A 16,024-nucleotide genomic window follows, 5' to 3' on the forward strand; every position below is an offset into this window, starting at 1 on the left:
CAAGGTGCCATGGTGCCACTACCACGCAACTCCCTACGCACGTGTTATTTCGAGCACCTACGACGACAACACTGTTACAACCCGTGAAAAATATTTTTGCAAAAAAAAAATAATAACAAAAAAGGAAAATATTTTTTCCCCAAATTTTTGGTTTTTCGAGCAGTTTTCTCTTTCAACAGACTTCGTGTTGATTTCACAGAAACCTCACATGAAACTATTTTTATGTATGTACGGTTCTGTACCGAAAGGGTGCCAACGAGATCCTACTTAGCCTCTATCTGTCGGCGGGCTGTATCTCATGAAACGTAATAGCTAGAGAGTTGAAATTTTCAGTGTGTATTTCTACTGTCGCTATATACAAATACAAAAATTACAAATAATAAAATTTTCAAAATGGCCGCCATGCAAATTAAAAAATTAAAGCTATTTCTAGTGTGATGGTACGGAACCCCTTAGGGAGCGAGTTCGAATCGCATTTGACCGGGTTTTTTGATATTTTAACGGAATGATAGGCATTCGTTAGATAGGATATCACGTCGAAAACAAACCGGCCAGTAAATAGCACTGTCAGTCAATTTACTTTGGGCTCTCTTCGAAAATAATTTGGGAATTCGTAAAAAAATTACGCACCACGTTGTTATGATGAAACCTGCGTTTCATGCGCGTTTTCAGAACTTTATTAAAAGGATGCGTGCACATTTCAATATAATATTATGGGGAATTATAGGTACTTGATGGAATTATTTAAGAAAGGATTTTTGAACATTCAACACCTAAAGGGGTGAAATAGGGGTTTGAAATTTGTGTAGTCCATGCGGACGAAGTCGCGAGCATAAGCTAGTTAAAGCAATAGGTATGTGCTAAATTTTCACTTAGATAATATTATAAAATGTGATTAAGTCATTTAAGTATAAGATAAACTAAAACAAGAACCTGAAAGATACAATGAAAAGGAGTTTACAGGTTATAAGTATCTACGCGATATACTAAGAGTAAGAATAGTACGTGACCAGTTCGAGATAGCAATCGGGGTGAGGACGCCTCGCACACCAGCACTACCCACGCGCTAATCCAGTGCGGGATATCGCGGGTAACGTGCGAGTGTGCAGTGCGTCCCCGCCTTGTACCCCGATTGCTATCTCGACCTGTTGCTTACTATAGGTGAATACCTACCTACTAGTACTTAGATCATAATAAGTAGATAGGTAAGTATTTATTTTCCATATATCACGATTAACAGCACAAAACAATGAATTTTAAGTAGAAAATCCCGTATTCAAAATCGATATCATTACCATACATCCCCCAGTGAGCCGTGCTAAAACCGCTGTAGGGTTTCGTTCTGTGTGCTTAGTATGAGATTTCACATCTCACCAACGTTGATACTTGATAGTATTGAGCCCCGAAATACAATAACGTCAAGCTCATTTCACACTACGGGATACAAATTATATCATAGTACGGTCAAAATAGACATTCAAGGTTACAATAATTCGCATAGGGCTAAAAATTGGTACGAATGATATATAAATGAAATGTGACCCCATCGATTTATATTGATGTTCTTAACATTCGTGCTAATTTTTAGCTCTATGCGAATTATTGTAACCTTGATATCTATTTTGATCGGACTATAATATGATTTATATCCCGTAGCGTGAAATGGGCTTTAGAGTTAAACGGACCTAAGTCTTTGATTTAAAGTACAAAATTTTGTCCATAATATCACCGATTTTTATTTCACAAATGGTCAAAGACACATTCACTCGCCTACATAGTATAGACGTGACAGTGTGGCAGTGCGGGGAGACGCCTCTGGCGTATACGTTACGCCCCGACCGGCAGAACTGTTAACGCAGCGAACAGCGACCGCTTCACGGATTTGCTTGTATTTAATGTTCTCGAATTAAATAATTAGCGTGAATACAGTGCACTTGTGTTTAATTGTACACACAGATGTGAGATGTCCCTAAAAACTAGAATAGAGCACTAGGCTAGGCTCCAACAGCAAGGTTATCGCTTGGAACGCTGACAGTAGATTTATTTATTTTTTATATTTATTTTTAATAGATATAGCGAGCAAACGAGCAGGCGGGTCACCTGATGTTAAGTGATTATCGCCGCCCATGAACATTTGCAGCACCAGAGGAACTGCCGATGCGTTGCCGGCCTTTTGGAATTTGTTGGTCCGCCCCTTGAATAACCCCATGTTGTAATCTAGTGGATTTATGGACGACTTGAGCTTTAAAACAAGGCAGTTACAATCCATTCTAAGTGCTTAAACGTTAACGTGTTTCGATGTTCGAATTCTATCAACGTTGGTGAGATGTACAATCTCATACTAAGCCTACAGCACGGAGTATGGTCGAAACAATCTCATTTCCATCCGTCAATTACATTAGAAATCTCACTCCGGCTACATTTATATACTGGACTGATGCATGCACTTGTCCTGATTGCTTGGATGTCGATAGGAAGGTGGCCATACCAATGCTCATTTTATTTCTTGCAAGATAGGTAAGAAGGTACCTACAACCTAGCTGCTTTTTTAGGGTTCCGTACTTTCAAAACGGTATAAGTATAAATTTACTCTTATAAGATTATAGATTTTAATCGGGAAGTCGAGAGAAGTTGAAATTTATATCAAAACTAGATGATGACTTCGTCCACGTGAATTTAGATCTTTAAAAATCCCGCGGGAACTCTTTGATTTTCCGGGATAAAAAGTAGACTATGTATGTATGTGTGTCCCCAGGATGCAAGCTATCGCTGTACCAAATTACGTTAAAATCGATTGTACGGATGGGTCGTGAAAGGCTAGCAGACAGACAGAGAGACAGATAGACAGTCGGACAGACAGACACACTTTCGAATTTATAATATTAGTATGGATAAGTATTTTACAGATTTGTGAAATATAATTTTCATAATTTCTATGTTGCTCCCGTATTTTGGAAATGTAAAAAATAATATTCCTGCCTATTAAATTGTAAGGAAACAACATTTCATAAGCTCCTAAGCCGGCTTGTGTTCCGCACCCCGCATTACATTTCGTATAACAAAACCGAATACTCTCATCATTTGCATCGCTGTGCTCATCGCCTACGATACACTTGAAGTTTAAAGCGTCCTAGTCATTTTCAATCATACGAATTTAAGCTGAATCACTATTCGAAATAAAACAGAAAATAGTATGGTGTTAATATTGTAGATACGACATTTGTATCGTATGATAATATAATAGCCATGTCAAAAGCACTGCTCGAGTGACGCGAATACTTTCCGACTGCTTGCCTTTATTTTATTGCGCATGTTTTAATATTAATTGTAAGTTTTCTGCTCCGATGGGCGAGCGACGATATAATGCAAATGTAGGTACACGCCTGTCAAAACGTTTATGCGAAATTCATAGCCATTCGTTGCACGTGCGATTTAATTTTGTTTACACCTAAATAAGTTTTCGTCATAAGTAGTGAGAGTTTGTTATAGGTAACATAAGCTAAATATACATACACAATTCCGTTTTATGGAAGCAAAGGCTTTTGAGAAGTCCATTACCTACAAGTAATAGGGAATGCAAAATTAAAGTTTGCATTAAATCTGACATTTTTAAGTTATGTTATTTTAAGTATTTTTAATCAAATTTTTTTTTTCTTTCAAGATAATTATCTAATGAAGGTTTATTTATTCGCATCAAAAAATTATAACAATCAGAAGAAAAAAGACAAAAAGTAGTTATTACAAATCTACTGTAGTAGGTATTGCTAACGTGTCGCGTACCCTCTTTCTATGCCGGCCGGCCGTGGCCCCCAAATTTTAGCACTGGATACCCAAGAGGGTTGCCTAGTTCACCTTTGTGGCCGAGTGGGGGCCCCGTAAAAATAACTCAAAAAAATATTGAAGAATTAAAATACAAATCGTAATCAGTAAACCCATACAAACTCACTTTACAAAATAGCTAAAGAAAATAATTTTGTTTTTCAATTTTTACTTTGAAAGGAGTTTATAAACCGACCACAACTTAACGAAATTTTACTTCGCATTTTGTTAAGTTTCCCGGTTTGGTACCTTCTGCAAAAACAGTAAGTAACTTTGGCAAACATTTAACAAAAGAAAACGTGAGGTTTTTAAATTTCTTTCAGCCATCAACTGAAGCCTCAGAGGTGCCACGTGATATCTTACAACGGTGCCAACTCGAATATAGTAGGTACCTTCCTGTTTTAATTCTATAGATGCCAAATATAAACAGATTTTGGGAAACCAACCCGTAGCGTGAAAATTATAAAACTTTTTTGAAATATTTTTGCGCCTGGAAAAGCCCCGAATTAGGTAGAGAATAGAGATGCATGCTTGTAGAGTCGTTTGTGCTATATCTCAACTAATAGCTACTTGTTAAAAATTCTTAAATGCCTTATACATATATCGCTATTTTTTGTACATAGAGTAGGTAGGTATATTATATTTTTATATCTTGGTAGATCGCAGAAGTGGAATAATCGCGGTTTGCCACATGTTGCAATTCCCACCGGCCGTCTCGGCTTTAACGACCTGTCATACAGTCGTGACAGCCCGACGTTGAAGACTTGTATCTCCGACTTTCATCTATTCTGAATGGACTCATTACTTTTGTTTCGTCGCCCATGTGTTAGATTCAAATCTTGACTTGTAATAAGTCCCGCATGTGCTGGAACCATGTCTCATAATTAACATCGAAATGATGTCATTTTGACGTCATCATGATCGACCTATCGCCGGCTCACTACAGAGCACGGGTCACCTCTCATAGTGAGAAGGGTTTTGGCCATAGTCTACCACGTTGGCCATGTGCGGATTGGTAGACTTCACACACCTTTGAGAACATTATGGAGAACTCTCAGGCAGGTTTCCTCACGATGTTTTCCTTCACCGTTAAAGCACGTGATATTTAATTACTTAAAATGCACATAACTCCGAAAAGTTTGAGGTGCGTGCCCGGGATCAAACCCTCGACCTCCGATTAGAAGGCGGACGTCCTAACCACTAGGCTATCTAGGTAAATCATAACACAGATCACTTTACAAAAAAATGTAAAAAAACTGAAATGCTCTGATAATAAAAAATAAAAAATATAAATAAGTACAATAAATTATTGTACGAATATTTTTTATTAGGTAAGAAGTATTAATACCTACTATGTTCAAATAGAAAATGGTTATGTAGCGCCATCTTTTGACAAGTAGATTAACTAATTTACTAGAGACATCTATCAACAATTTTATTAATTTTTACGAAGCTACTCGATGATAGATGGCGTGTAACTTTTAAAAACTGCCATCTATTGAAGTAAAATAAAACTAAATATAATTTTCCTCTAGCTTACTAGATGTCGCCATTAGTCTCTTTCCTAAAACACTAAAAGCTAGGGTTGCCCGTTGCCATAATTTTGATCTTGGATTATGGATAATGGTTGCGCCGTGGGCGTTTTCCGTCTCCTTTGTTTTTTATCTGCGGTCTTGAGCGAATAAAAAAAGACCTGAACGAAAAAAATGAATGAATGCAAATCCGGAATCCCTGAACTCTGAAGGCTGAAGAATGTCTGTGTTGGTCCCATCCTTTGACAAGTTGAACCATGAACCATGAATATATCCCAATCTGAAGAGTGAATTCGGACTGGAAGTGGTACGCACTACGCCCGGTTCCCGGGAAAGTGTTATGTGGTGTGTGTGATACTTTTCGTGTTGTGTTTTGTTTATGAATCAAGATTTATTTATTTTAACCTGTCCATCTCACAACAACTAACGAACGAAACGTAAGTAATCATTTATCTTTAGCCTAGTCATAGGAATCGCTTTGGCGCTTTGAGTATTTTTTGTGAACGAAAACGAGGTGAAAACTGAATGAACCATGGTGTTCTGATTCTTCGATTCATTACACGAGAAACTCACTCAAGTTTTCGCCAGGAAAGAATCGTCTTTCTGCTTGATATGGACTAGCTGTTTTGAATAACAAGGTATTCATGTTACTACCACAAACTCACGTGATGACAGTTTTAAATTATCTCTGGAAACAAAAAATTGCCAAGGTAAAGCACTAAATAACAAGCTATCGCCTGTTGAAGAAACCTATCTAGCTCCTATCCAAAGCATATTATCTAAAAACTTTTAATTAAATTTCAAAGAATTAAGCCCCTATCTACTATGGTCTATGGGCATCATAAGAAAGCTCAGAGTCACTCTGCGGGCGACGGAGAGAGCTATGCTTGGAGTTTCTCTATGTGATCAAATCAAAAATGAGGATCCATAGGAGAGTTAGAGTAACCAACATAGCACAGGGCACATAGTTCGTAAAACCGATAGACGTTGGGGTCCCAAGGTGCTGGAATCGCGACTTTGCGCCGGAAGACGCAGTGTTGGAAGACCCCCTTACTAGGTGGACGGACGACATCAGACGAGTCGCAGGGAGCCGCTGGATTCAGGCGGCGCAAGACTGTGGCGTGTGGAAGTCCCTACAAGAGACCTATGTCCAGCAGTGGACGCCTATCGGTTGATGATGATGATGAAGCCCCTATCTACCTAAGTAGTTATCTACTTATTTACTAAAATGGTTATTATATTTATAGATTATTATAGATTCACATTACTTACCGAGCATTTGAAGTTGCTATCTAGATCCTAGTGCCTAGGTATCTATTAATAATTTCCATTAATAAACTAAAATCACAATCATATTAATCTAATCTAAATATATACAAGGAATAGGTGACTGACTGACTAACTGACAGACTGACTAATCTATCAACACACAGCTCAAACTACTGGACGGATCAGTCTGAAATTTGGCATGCAGAAAGCTATTATGATGTAGGCATCCGCTAAATAAGGTTTTAAAATTTATTTAATCCACGCGACGAAGTTGCAAGCATAAGCTTTAGGTATGATAATTAATTTCATTAGGTTTTAATTTGATTTATCAACCCATTGCTCATTTTTTAGACTATTGAGCACGGATCCGGGGTCTCCTCTCAGAATAAGAAGGATTTTAGCCATAGTCCACCATGCTGGCCAAGTGCAGATTAGCAGACTGCACACACCTTTGAGAACATTATGAAAACCTCACAAGCATGCAGGTTTCCTCATGATGTTTTCCTTCACAATATAATTTGCCTATGTGTGGATCGAATCTCTGACCCACAAATCAATGTTAATGCCATTGTCTTAACCACTGGACTCATGCTTTGATTTATGACATAAAACATAACTTTTATGTTATAAATATTGTGAATAATTAAGTTAGTACAATATTAAATTACAAGATTAAGATGTACAAGACAAACTAAAACAATTTTCTCATGAGTAAAAGTAACTACTTGTTTTATAAATAATAACAAAGTTCTTATTATATTTGCAGCTACAAACTATACAAACTACTTACTATGCAAACTAATTACTACTTAAATAATAAAGTACCTAAGTACTGTGATAATAAACATTAATTAATTTAAAGCCTCAATAGCTCAACCGGTAAAGGAGTGACTGAAAACCGAAAGGTCGATGGTTCAAACCCCGCCCGTTGCACTATTGTCGTACCTACTCCTAGCACAAGCCTGACGCTTAGTTGGAGAGGAAAGGGGAATATTAGTCATTTCATGGCTAATATTCTTTAAAAAAAAAAAAAAAATTTACTTACCTTGTAATATTATGTAGGGAGACTACCTTAATTCAAAAAAAATATGTAGATAATAATAGATTAAGTAAAAAGTAAGTAAGTAGGTTGATAAGTAGATTTTTGTTTCATAATCGCTATCTACACTTTCAGTCCGATCCATCCAGTAGTTTGAGCTATGCATTGATAGATTAGTCAGTCAGCTTTTTCTTTTATATAGAAGGTCTGTTCCTCGCGGGCTCTTAGTCTATGGACTTAGTCGTAACGCACATCGCACAATAAGCCTACTTTAGGAGAGTTATTAAATCATAATTAACACAAGCAACATGTTGCATGTTACTCAAAAGACTATTCGCTTTGTATAAGGGCCAATGCAAATGAAAGTATCTGGGTTAGTTCGATCTCAAGTGACAAGAGCCAGACGTATTATAAGATCGGTTACAAATGCCACAATTAAAATGCGGCCCGCAATATAACACCATTTGTTTAACGGTTTAATGGTCCCACAACACTTGTGTAACCCACTTTTGCTACGGTCTGCATTTCATTAGTTAAAAAAACCGGCCAAGTGCGAGTCAAGATTCGCGCACCGAGGATTCCGTACTACAGCCTCATAAATAAATAAATAAGATAAATCAAAAAATATGATGTACAAAAATAAATGAGTAAATTTCTTTTTGAGAATGTACAGACACAGTGCGACAAGGCTCTCTTGGCACTTGAATGACATAGACAGGGGGGTGCTGTTGGAGAACAAAGGCTTAGAATATTCAAACAAGAACAAAGGGGACACTTGACGGCAACGTTAGTTCCGATTTTCGCCACGCGCCAAGATAGTCATGTCGCACTGCAAAACCGTTTTTGCGTGCAAAACCTCTTATCTACTAAAGCTATCGCCCATATTCTAGTCACACTTACAAACAATGGTTAACATTGATTCGTCTACTTTTTGCTCTCCACAGTTCGTTGTACATCAAAATAGGCGCAATACAGACGAGCGTCAGCCGTCAATAGAACGTCAGATTACCGCGCGCCGTGTGACTGATTTAGTTTCCATACCCGTTAAAGGATAAGCGAATATCAGGGATAGGTGTTGCTCTCGTAACTCGTTCGTAGACATGAATTTGAAAATTCTACTCATATCATGTTCGTTATTTGACATACATTGTGAGTAGGTGTATACTTTAATTTGCCTGATTATGTCAAATACCATGACAGTAGTTTTAAGTTCGCATAAAAATTATCACCACTATAATATCATCATTTTACAAACGCAACAACCGACCATCAAATAGTGTAATTTACCTATTTTGGATAAAACATTTGACTTTGACGTAGGGCGATTTTGTAAAACCTGCATCAATCCTTATTACAATCTCAATTGTTGTGATTGGCTGAATTTGTGCTACTCTTGTTGCAACAATGCATTTAAGCCAATAGTGAGCGACCGTCAACCAATCAGAGGTGATTGCGATCGTGACATTGTAGCTGTCATTCTACCGCAATCGCGCAGGTGGTTCATGTAATTTCAATCCATTTTGTTCAGTTGAGGGTTAGACTGGAAATTTCAAACAAAATAACAATAACTGTGTCCATCGCATGGACAGAACTCCATGCCAATCGCCACCACTATCTTTTCTGTCACTGTGATTCAGTGCTTTGTATCATCTCTGTTGGTCACCAAAGTTACCCTATAAAAATATGAAGTGTGAGAGTTATTTATTGGACACTTTGTGTATGTTCACAACTAACATGCCCACTGAAATACTCTAACTGAAAATTGAGATCAAAACGTTTACTGTTTAAAATTTTAATATTTAAGTATTCTATGACACTGTTAACATTATATTTTTTTTTACTGAATCACGGACTTTCTTACGATATAATATTTGAAAAACCTAAATCCACACGGACGAACTGTTCCCCAATTGTGTAAGAATAACGTATCTATTTATCGTATATACGTTGTTGATTTGTTGTTTACATATTTTCACAGCCAATCAAAGGGCAGAACTTGTTGACGATTAGGATAACGATGAATACGTTTTCCTCACACAATCGGGGGGGAGCTGGTTCGAATAAGATAGTCAGATTACGAAGTAGGTAACCTATATCCTATCTAGAAGCTAATAAAAATAACCTCCATATAATGTTAACCAGACAAACGAAATTGTTTCACAATAGCCGGCTAGACAAGTTAATTATCCTAATGCGTTATTTCCACCGTTATTGGGTTAACTACGTTCATACGACTACATGCACGGTTCTAAGTACTTCAAAGCATCGCTTTGTACCTGAAAATTCGCAAACATAAAAGCCTAAAACCTTGCTAATTTATTGTTTGCAAGAATGACATCACTCACGCTTTTGAAACGTGTGCATCGTTTGAACCAATGTTATTTCACAAATCCATTAAAACTTTACATCCAGCTCCTCTCTTTGGCATTAAATGTCTTCTAGCTTGCTCAGTTTTTCAGTGGCCGGCAAGAAATAAGTATTGTACAGTACGCGGCCGAAAGTAATGTAGGTACATCGAGCTTTAGAAGGAGATGGCAGATTTGTAGACCGCTGTTCCTGTCGTTGAGACTGACAAAACGTCATATAGGTATGAATGACAGAGACAACGCTCTACAAAGCCGAGAATTCAATCCTTACAAGGCCGATGTACCTATATTGTCACCCTGTTAAACTTTGCAACTCGACTAATTGTCCGAAAACCGGCTCTCTTACCCTACTAGCTTATGCTCACGACCTCGTCCGCGTGGACAACACAAATTTCAAACTCCTATTTCACTTCCTTTAAGGTTGAATTTTCAAAAATCCTTCCTTAGCGGACGCCTACGTCATAATAGCTATGTGCATGCCCAGCCCGATCCGTCCAGTAGATTAAGCGTTGCGTTGATAGATCAGTCAGTCACCTTTTCCTGTTATATATTATCAGACTATGATTATATGTAGATACCTACAAACAAGTTATTAGTATTATGCAGTACAAAGTGTTAGTACTGTTGTAGTTAGGCATGAGAGTATATTATAATGTATACGCATAGTTTATTTGCTCAATCGTTAAACTAATTAAGTGCATACTTCTATTGGCGCCAGTTATCCTCATATGGACAATTAATTGATTCACAGTATGTGGCCAATAAGTAGGTACCTATTAAATTATCATAAACCGAGATAAGTTTTTGTAACGCTAATTTGTATTGCCTATAATATCGCACTTATTTTCCTGGACGCCATGTTCAAACAAAAGCTTTGATTTAATCAAAGGTTCAAAGCTTCCGTGTAGGTATATATATTTGTAGGCTCGCCGCCATTTAATTGTAAACACTTTGCTCATTGAACATCGCGTCATCGTCCCCACCGTCATTGTGAGATTATAAAATGAGATGCGCAGTGTGTCACGAGACATTATTCGTTTGGCTTTGGCCAGAGTCGCTTCTCAGTGGATACTATGTGTGTCGTACTGTAGGTTTTATTATTATCATTGTCGTTGTGACCTAATGTGGTTTCAGTTGTTTGAGGTTATACTACTAGGTTGTGAAAGGTTGCTGTGAGTGTGTTTTGGCGATCTAGACAGGTTGTTTATCGGGTGAGTCCTTTTGTATCGTTCCAATTTGTATTCGACAAACGTGATTGTTGTAGTTGATGTTAATTGAACTAATTGTGGTGTGCTAGGTTAGCTGGTTGGTCTGGGGCCGGTATGGGGACATGGTGGAGCCGGTCGCTAGGTAGGGTTAGGTTTAGCTACGTTACGTTACGCTAGTGGTTTTCACGTGTGATAAGTGAGTATTAAAATGATTGTAATTGAAATTACTACCTTCTGATGTCGGCCATCCCCCTTGTTCTCCGACATCAGAAGTGGGATACACGATCTATGCCCACATTTTTGAAAATTATTCACACACTAGCTTCGATTTAAAAAAAAAAAAGGGGTTGTCTAAAAGGCGAGGTGGCCATTTAGATGATAAACGGCGAGGTGGCTGTTTTGATGAGAAAAAGTTATGCGAAAAGTGTTCAATGACGATTAGTAGTTAGTCAGGATGGGCGAGCGGTAAAATGATTTTGTGGTTATGGTTTTGTCCTCACATACTTTGTAATACTTGGCGTACGAGGACGTACGCATGTCAGAATGGCCGTGTAGGCTCGCCGCCATTTAATTGTAAACACTTTGCTCATTGAACATCGCGTCATCGTCCCCACCGTCATTGTGAGATTATAAAATGAGATGCGCAGTGTGTCACGAGACATTATTCGTTTGGCTTTGGCCAGAGTCGCTTCTCAGTGGATACTATGTGTGTCGTACTGTAGGTTTTATTATTATCATTGTCGTTGTGACCTAATGTGGTTTCAGTTGTTTGAGGTTATACTACTAGGTTGTGAAAGGTTGCTGTGAGTGTGTTTTGGCGATCTAGACAGGTTGTTTATCGGGTGAGTCCTTTTGTATCGTTCCAATTTGTATTCGACAAACGTGATTGTTGTAGTTGATGTTAATTGAACTAATTGTGGTGTGCTAGGTTAGCTGGTTGGTCTGGGGCCGGTATGGGGACATGGTGGAGCCGGTCGCTAGGTAGGGTTAGGTTTAGCTACGTTACGTTACGCTAGTGGTTTTCACGTGTGATAAGTGAGTATTAAAATGATTGTAATTGAAATTACTACCTTCTGATGTCGGCCATCCCCCTTGTTCTCCGACATATTTTTTTCATAGTTATCCATGTTCATTTTATTTAATTATTATTTAGATATAGATACATAAGTTAAATCGGTATAGCGGGCAAACGAGTAGGCGAGTCACGTACTATTTATTATATATTCTGTGCCTGAGGAACCATCAATGGGTTGGTGGCTTTTTTGCAGGAATTCCCCTTGAGCCCCAAGCAAAATGGATTTTGCTATGAGGAATAATGTAAGTTTAAGTACCTACTTAAATTAAAGATTGAGAATTAAGTATATTTTCCAGTTAAAAGTTTTTTAACACAATATAATTGTCAGCTTTTGAAGTATTCTTTTTATGGATTGTATTTTATGCGCCATTAGATAGGTGTAACTAGTAACTGTGATAGCCTAGTGGTTAGGTCGTTCGCCTCATAATCGGAGATCGGGGTTCGATCCCAGGCACGCACGAATTATGTGCGTTTTAAGTAATTAAATATCACTTCCTTTAACGGTGAAGGAAAACATCGCGAGGGAACCTGCGTGTCTGAGAGTTCTTCATAATGTTCTCAAAGGTGTGTGAAGTCTACCAATCTGCACTTGGCTAGCGTGGTAGACTATGACCAAAACCTTCACTCTAAGAGGAGACTCGTGCTCTGTAGTGAGCCGGCGATGTGCTGATCATTATGATGATGATGAACTAGTAACTACCCGCAAAATCGCTTAACTTTACAGCTTTGGTTATCTATGAACTGACGTCACCCAGGGACGTCATATCGGAAATTGACCGCTATCCGTCACATGTCACCACCATATTAGTCACTTCCTATCTACGTTAAGGATTAAAACCATTTATTATTTCTTTATGGAGCGTGTGCTGCGAATTTATTACACGTTTATGGGCATAGCATCTATCTACAATTCTATATAAATTTCTTATGCTCATCCAGTAACAGATAGTTACTCTTTTTAAGTACTTACTTGATGACATCATTCTTTAGCCTTTCTTTTTCTTTTATTTAACTTTAAAATGATAATTTCTAATCTTAAATATATAAAAAGAAAAGGTGACTGACTGACTGAATGACTGACTGACTGACTGACTGACTGATCTATCAACGCACAGCTCAAACTACTGGACGGATCGGGCTGAAATTTGGCATGCAGATAGCTATTATGACGTAGGCATCCGCTAAGAAAGGATGTCTTAAATATATAAAAGGAAAAGGTGACTGACTGACTGAATGACTGACTGACTGACTGACTGATCTATCAAAGCACAGCTCAAACTACTGGACGGATCGGGCTGAAATTTGGCATGCAGATAGCTATTATGACGTAGGCATCCGCTAAGAAAGGATGTTTGAAAATTCAACCCCTAAGGGGGTGAAATAGGGGTATGAAATTTGTGTAGTCCACGCGGACGAAGTCGCGAGCATAAGCTAGTGAATTTATGTGGGTCGGATTATCTCTTAAACCGTTACTGAGTAAGAAATAGGAAACTACCTATGCAAAAACGAGAGTGCATCTGATAGGTTGAAATTGCAATCAGGGAGGGAACGCGCTACACACCCGCACAGCCCCCGCGCTAGCTCAGTGCGGCATAGTACGGGTGACGTGCGGGTGTGCGGGGCCTCCCGTTATTACTTGTTACCCAAAACTTGAATAAAAAATCCTAGTTTAGTTTAACAGGTGGCAAGCCTATTTACAGCCACGTTTACTTCAAAAAAATTATTAATGCACTTATTTGATCCTGAACTCTGAGATCAAAAATAAACATTTAAGTACTACAAAAAGCTCTCAATCACTTTCGCTCAATCGGGCATGACTTCATGCATCTTGGCAGACGATATAGTATATGTGGGCAGCGCATCAATTTATTTTTACAATCTTTACGCCAAACAATAATGGGTCAACAGTCGCTCCACTTTGCACAATAGAATTGCCTCCACCCGTTGCCGTTCATTGTGGCCATAGTGATTAAATCAGGACAGGACAGAAATGTGTTCCGACGATCTATTGGGAATTAAGGCCAACGTCACTGGATCGCGTCATCGAACAATGACCACAGGCAATTCGTATATATGCGAATAAATCCTGATTAATAATGTAGCATGTAGGTACGACTGTGTCAACAAGCTAGACTCTAGGACCTAGGTTATGTCAGCTATAATATGATCTATTCCTTCACGACACCACCAGCATCTTATCTGAGCTGATCTTTTGCTGGAAAGAAACCAAAGAAACTCGGCATTTAAGTACTTTTTCAAATATAAAAAAATAACATTAAGTAAAAGTTACTTTCAGAAAAAGAAAAGAAAGTATACCTTTTACCTTTACTAGTTAGCGAATTAGGGGGCTCTAGTTGGCCCGCTTCCATCTTAGGCTGCATCATCACTTACCAGTAGGTGAGATTGCAGTCAAGGGCTAACTTGTATCTGAATAAAAATAAAAGTAATCGCTGAGTTCTTACTGGTTTCTTCTCAGATAAAGAAGTAGTAGAGCTTTCTGGACTGATTGTAGAGGCATAGCAAATGTAAAGACTTGACATAAGAGCCTGTGAAGGAAGTCTAAAACTTACGTCAGGATGTACACCAATCCCCGATCTAAGGTCTTGAATTTATAAAAAAAATCTCGTACAGTAATAAAAGTAACATCCATACTTAATATTATAAATTTGAAAGTGTGTCTGTCTGTCTGACTGTCTGTCTGTCTGCTAGCTTTTCACGGCTCAACCGTTCAACCGATTTTACGAAATTTGGTTTTATTTATTTTTTAAATTATTAAAAACCCAAATCCACGCGTACGAAGTCGCGGGCATCAGCTAGTAGATAATAATATCTTCGAGAGTAGAGTTGAATGAACTTTTCAATTAGCTTGCATATAATGAGTGAGATAGTGTTTATCATTTGAGAAAAAAACATGCACATGATTAATTTCTTAGTTCTTTACAATTCTTATCTAAATATTTAATTACATTTCGACTTCGTTTTTGTTGTTGTTTTATCCAATTTCATGAACCTATAGAATTTTGCTGCTCTGTTATATTTGTTAAGGCTTGGCTGCCCTGCCAGATCTCTCTCTGCCTTAGCGTCGTATTCCTCATTTTAAAGGGCTTTACCCCTTCCATTACTCAAATAATGTTACAGTTTTCTTGGTATAATAATGACTATGCAGCTAATTTTGTTGTGCACAATCTCCAAACTAAAATGACAGGTCTAAAATGTATAGCAATCCCCCTCATAATGTTTCATGCGGAAAAGGATAGCATTAGATTTAGAGCTATATCAATTTATTTTAGTTTTGAGATTGTGTACAACAAAATTATCCACAATATCTACTCACGGTCACACTCAATAGCTCAGTCAGTTAGGCTTAAGCACTTCGTTAATCTGGAAAAGTCACTTTAAAACTTGAGCTATTTTCAGAAATTGGGTTGAATGAACTAACAGTTCCGTTATTTACTTAGCATATTTCGAAAGATTTGTAATATCGAAGTCCTTTTACTACTTAAAGTCATTTCTGGACGGCGGCGGCGGCGGTCAGCCCACACTAGCCGCCCACTCTAACCAGATTTCTTCCAGTGAAACTTGTTGTAGGAAACTCGACTGATCTGGCGTTAAACTCGTAATAAAACTCTCAAGTTGTAGGTTTTCGTCTATTTAATACCCTGTTCTTGTTGTTTTATCTCATTCAGTTGTTATACCTATCGATTCAGTTGTTATAT

The 16,024-nt window shown here is 38.0% G+C and overlaps 1 protein-coding gene across 3 annotated transcripts in view; it reads left to right on the plus strand.

Annotated features, from left to right (window-relative positions):
- Nucleotides 1–5,504: 5,504 nt before the first annotated feature.
- Dg (Dystroglycan) overlaps nt 5,505–16,024 on the plus strand; it is a 126,720-nt gene continuing 116,200 nt past the window's right edge. For 2 of the 3 annotated variants that reach the window (XM_069505263.1, XM_069505264.1), the window contains exon 1: nt 5,505–5,788. The gene's annotated coding sequence lies outside the window, so the exon portion shown is untranslated. Of the gene's footprint in view, nt 5,793–16,024 lie in introns of all 3 variants that reach the window. The other variant, XM_069505262.1, reaches the window with a different exon arrangement.

The sequence above is a fragment of the Maniola hyperantus genome, chromosome 20 (assembly GCF_902806685.2).
Source record: "Maniola hyperantus chromosome 20, iAphHyp1.2, whole genome shotgun sequence".
In the NCBI taxonomy this organism is placed as follows: domain Eukaryota; kingdom Metazoa; phylum Arthropoda; class Insecta; order Lepidoptera; family Nymphalidae; genus Maniola; species Maniola hyperantus.